Genomic DNA, 6,040 nt, shown 5'->3' with positions numbered 1-6,040 from the left:
CTGACCAATAAGATCACTCCCTCGTTGCTAGGGGCGGAGTCTAGCTGCAGCGCTAAATCCAAATCTTCGGAAAATCATGACCCAGAAAAATGCCGATTTCTTGCATTTGCTTATCATTTAGCTTCAAAATTTCGGCAGATGAGAGACAAAACATTGCACTACAAAATTATGCCAAAAACAGAAATCCAATTGTTTTAACCAATTTTGATGATGCAACTTCAAACTTGATTTTCTCGGCTCAGCCGTCAGCGACTTTAGGATCCTTTTGTTGTAGCGGGTCACAAATATACATGTAGTGATCAGCTCCCCCTCCCTACACAAAGACAAGGAAATAACAACAACAAAGTATCTAAAAGTTTTGTTGTGTAGTCCATTGACATACAACAGGTAGACTAATGAGTTCATTGTCCAGTGTACTATAAACTGAGAATACGTTGTCTTTATGTACTTTTTTGAACAAAAAATATTATGTGAGTACTAGCTCCACCTATAGACCGATTCGGGTTCGTTGAGGGCAGCAGACAATTTGTGGCACTGGGCGCAGCCATTAGCTCAAATTGCGGTGTCCCAGCCTACCCCCCCTCCTCTCCCCCACCCCCTGGGCAACATGTTTATCGCGCACTTGTAGCAGGAGTACACGCACTTGTTACAAAGGTTCGTGCACTAAGCAAGCGTTCCTGCACTCAGTACGAGACGCCTATTAGCTAAAACAACCATGCATCAGTTTTTCATTCCGTGCGCGTGCTACTGTAGGGAGGGGGGTGGGTCGGCCGGGACACCGCAGTAATGGTGCTGCCCATGCCGATAATACACAAACCACCTCACAGAATCGGTCTATATGTGCATACCTTATATGACAATCTTATAGCTGCATTAGGTGAACACATTCTTAACATGCACTATATGACAAATTCCTCTCAAAAGGAATATTTGTTACAGATGTTGTGGAATTTTAGGTGCATTGAATCCTCTTCTACTGTAGAATCCCTCTTTTAACCCCTTCCATACGGGAACCTGGTGTCCTGTGTATAAAGTCTATGAGGAATTCAGTATGGAAAGGGTTAAGACTCTTCCTTTGACTTTAGCAGCTTCTAAACAACAGAGTATAATGTTGTCATATAACTTCAGGGCATTACAAATGTGTCTTGAATAATTCTGTGAGCTCATTTATATATACATATTATATGATATTTCTATACTGAATATATTCAATGATTGACACCTTGACTGAAGAAATTTCCATGCAGAGGAATTTATCAGGAATAATGATATGAAAGCCAATGAAGAGATGAGATTTTATGTTGAGTAAATTAGTCTTTCCTATTCAAATCATGCTGCATGTTGATAGCATATATTGTACATGAATATTTGTTGTTTGATACAAAACAATCTGTGAATTAAATTGAGTAGGATCATTAGTCTACAAAATTTGATTATTTTTGAAGTATCAAAAGCCTGATTTTAGGTGTTGTTGTTGTTGTTTTGTAGCGATGCTTGCAAGAACACTAAAAAGTCGCTGATGGCAACACTTGGTAAAGGCCTATTTGGGGGATCTCAAATGTTCACATGCATAATTCTGTGAATTTCGCGATAGCCAAGATTCGCGAAATCAAAATGCATGTGAAAGTTCTTGTCTACACTGTTAGCATTGAATGTTAGAGGCAACTCGCAAAAATTTCATGCTGCAAAAAAGGCCGTCGGCTCCAACTCGCGAAAGTTTCATGCCGCAAAATATCTAGATACCGTGTTTTACAGTATATCCACAACATGGAGTCTCAAAAATGTTTTTGTGTGTGCTGTGTAGGAGGTAATAAGGTAGCTTTGTCGAGTTTTACAATGCATTTTTCAGCACCTAGACAGGCAGACACCACAGTGCCCACTACGTAGTTATCTACAGCGTAGAAAGAAAAGGGATTGGTTAGTGTAATTGCAATAGTTTGCATTGATATTTCCTCTGTTATTCTGGTTATGAAGATGATTTTCACATTATGGCTGTAAGTTACAATTTGGTTGTCACAAGTTGCTGCTTGTATCAAACTTTTGAATCTATCAAGTAATATGCAATGTATCTCGATGGCTATTATGCACAGGTAATTCAAGCGTAATTTGCAGAGGCAGGCTGTGGAATTATGCTTTTGTAGAGATCCTTTTTGTGCGTGCGTTTGTGTACATTATTGTTTGTGTGTTGAGGTCTTCTGTGTGTCTTCTTGAAACATTCTGGAGTTTATTCCTTCTTTGTCAATGTGCAATGAACTGAATCATTCAACAAAAATGAAAAGATGCTATGCAATACAAGTTAGAGGAACGATTGTCTTTCAGCTCTGTATAAAAATGTAAATTCTTATCTGTCATATTTGTTATCACTTTTGAATCTTTGATGCTTGTTGTTTGTTGAAATTTATACTGTTTGCATTACTTCTTTTGTTATTATGTTTGGTATTTGTGCTTCGTGTAATGAATTCGTTTGTCATTTTCTTCCATTTCCTCCTTGAAGCCAACCATCATGTATTTGGTTAGATACTTTCTCCTTAAATTCATGAAATTCTTCCGTCGAGATGTTTTTCATTGCAACTGATTATTTACGTCGATGTAGGACAATTTGTCAATCAGTTGCAAAGACTTACTTACTTACCTTACTTACCTTGTCAGTATGAACACAAAATTGTCTTGGGCGAGACGCTGGAAAATAATGGTGGACCAAATGTTAAACCATTCCCCCACAGGTGACTGCCTTCAACGTATTGTAGAGGTATACATGTATGCAAATTTGAACTGTAGAGGGCGCCTGCACAAAGATTGCTGTGCCATCGTTGAGCACTCGACCAAACGCCATTACTACGATAGGCTATCACTGAACCCACGGATAAAACGTACAGAATCACTTCATCTAATTTATAAATTTTTGCTTGCTCAAATCTGTTTCATGAAATAAAATGAACGTTTATATCCCAAAGACAGGAAAGACTGAGAGACAGGGTAAAGTTAGTTTGTGTGATATCCAATAAGTCATTATCAAGAATAAACCATCAATTTCTATTAACCCTGCCTCGGGATCAGCATCAGCGGTGTTGGGGACATCCAGGCATTTCCCGGTAATACAACTGGCAAACCGCGTACATTGCGCGCACAGTCCATGAGTGAGGGATGGTATCTTGAATTATCCTATGTCAAAGTTCTATCATGATTACAATTTTATGTCTCGTATACATATTGTTTCCTCAACATTACCTTTGCGTTGTAATAGTGTCTTTCGGTCGCATTATATGTGAAAAGCATGCAAACAAATGAATAGTAAAAAGAGTACATCCAGTATTTTTTATCATGTTATTGTAGTTTTAATCATGTTATTGTCGTGATGAAGATGTTACGGAAGTACTGTAAAAGCAGAAATTTTCGCGTGCGTGAAACTTTCGCGAATATCGGGAGGAGCCAAGATTCGCAGAAAAAAAAAAAGAAAGACAGGAAGAAGAAGAAGACGAAGAAGAAAACAAAACAAAACAAAAAAACAGAGAGCGTGAAAGTGTTTGTCGACATAATGCACTGAATGCCAGTGTCTTTTCGCGAAAGTTTCATGCCGCGAATGTTTCTTGTATTACAGTATCTTGGGAGAAATAGAAAGGGCATTATACAGTCAACCCCGCCTTTGTCGAATCCAAAGGGACCGGGAAAGAACAAACAAACAAACAAACAGGCTCTATTGACTTACGTGAATTTCGACTTTACGCGATATAATCAACACATGTTTATATCCATCTTGGTTAGAACTTTTCTTCGACTTTAGTGAGCAAATTCTTATACTTGTGCGAGGTCAACTTAGGCGAGATTGTCTGTAGGGTTAGCCCACTATACTTTGCGTAAGATGTCAAGTTTAGTTCACTTGCACAATATATTTACGATCCGTGTTTGCTGTAATAGTTTATCGGTATTATTAGAAGGATCACTAAAGCTGTACGTCGTCTTGGCGCTGTGTAATTCTTATTACAGTGCCACCCTCCCTTTATAATGAACACTTTTGTAACGAAAATCTCATTACAACGCCATAAAAATTCCTGTCCCACAATGATCGTCTGTATGTCTTAACATACTTTTCTGTTCGGCTTTTACGAAGTTTCGATGTAATGAAAGGACATTGCCGGTCTCGACGACCTCGTTTTACCGGATATCGAGCAGCTAGCTCTGTTATTTGGTCAGTCTCTAGAATTATGTTGATTTCTTGTCGCAGTGTGCCGTGTGCAATGGTTTTTCGAAATGATGTGAGTGTCCGCTAGTTGATCTCAGTTTGCTTGTTTTGATTCTATAAGCTCTGTGCAAACTGACTGAACGTTTGAATGCCTATGACTTAACGCCTGTGCATGTAGAAGCAAACTTGAAAAAAAAAATTGAATTAAAAAATGAATGAATAAATTGATTCACCTTGAAATGAAATGAGTATATTGATTGATCATACTTCATACTGTACATGCATTCTGTTTTAGTTCATTTTTTTTTTTGGTGTGTGTGTGTGTTTGTGTTTTTTGTTGCTGTTTTGTTTATTTATTTGTTTTTAACTCACTACATGTTAGTACATGCCCGTACCTTTTTGCTGTGTGTACTGTTCTTGTTTATGTGGTGATACATGACGGTATTTAGATAACTGTTACCATGGTTAGTCTTGCATAAAAGAAGTCGACCAAGTTTGGAGTGACAAATAAGTTTTGATATATAAATCATCATTAAAATCGATTATTGTACGATGTACTTCGATAATATCGAAATGTATACATGTGTACGATTATGTTATGATTATACACGTGTATTATGACGATTTTTTTTCATGTTTTTCTTTCTTTCTTTTTTTTTTGGGGGGGGGATGTCTCCCAGTTTATTGTGCAGGCATGCACTAAAAAACAAAACAAAAACAAAAACACGATATACTTAGGCAGAGAGAGAGAGAGAGAGAGAGAGAGAAAAAGGGCGGGGGGGGGGGGGGTTCTTACACACATACACATCGCTCACACTCGCAACATCAACATACACATCACTCTCTCACCGTTCCATCTCTGTATAACGATTGATGGCACAAAACAGCCGCGCCTGTGTACGCCAGTGAGTGTAGGTGCTCATTCTGATCTCTAGAGAATTATATAGCGCCACCTATGAAATATTGATATCTTTTGGCGCTTGGTCGATTATTACGATTAACAGGCAAGAAACACCTTGGCGGCGTAGACCTCGCGCTATGGTGTCTGTCGGAGAGCGCAAAGTTATCAAGAACTGCGTGTGAAATGAATGAATGATGTATTCTAGCCCACAGGAGTGTTGATATGATAATGACTATCAGAAGTACTGTGCATTATCATGATATTTAGCATTCGAATTAACGGCATAAATTTGCACCAGTGAAAATTGCCAGAGTAAAATGGAACGCTAATTACGTCTCTTATTGTCTTTTTGATGATTCCTTTTCATTTCATTCTGAGGTATCAATTATTCATCTACGTCTGTATCTATTTACTTTACTTCGTACATTTGCATCTAGTGAGCGAAGCAATGGCCATTTCGAGCGCCTCTTGATTCGCTTCGAAGAGTTTGAGTCAACGAAATTTCAACATCGTTGGGAATTGCTATACCACGTGCCCGGGAAAAACACTTCGGTTTTTTATCGGGCGAAGTAACAACTGGGCACCGTATTTTGTTCTCGATGCTTTCAGACAGTGTGAGACAATAACTCCAAAGTAAAATTGTCGGGAATATAAAGTGTGGAGCTATCCCTGTTGTCTGCACCCGACCGATGCGGCGGTAAGTTCAGAAACGGAGTGTGTGGAGCGGAAAATGATTTCAAATCGTTAACTCCGTCGCTCCCATCGGTATCACGTCCGTAGGGGATGCTATATGGTCAAATTGAGCTGTTGGAACTTAAGGGGTTAATGCGCTAGCTAGTTGTAGGCCAGCTGCACAGTCGGTGAAGCCAATGGGATGTGATTCGTTGGAGATCATGGAGATTCGAGTGTAATAAAGTTCGTGGGGTCGAGTTACTGCCCGCTGCGAGCGCCAACGAAAG

This window comes from Diadema setosum, chromosome 3, assembly GCF_964275005.1.
Source record: "Diadema setosum chromosome 3, eeDiaSeto1, whole genome shotgun sequence".
NCBI lineage: Eukaryota > Metazoa > Echinodermata > Echinoidea > Diadematoida > Diadematidae > Diadema > Diadema setosum.
The sequence above is the reverse complement of the archived record's forward strand: the minus strand, read 5'-3'. Positions refer to the sequence as shown.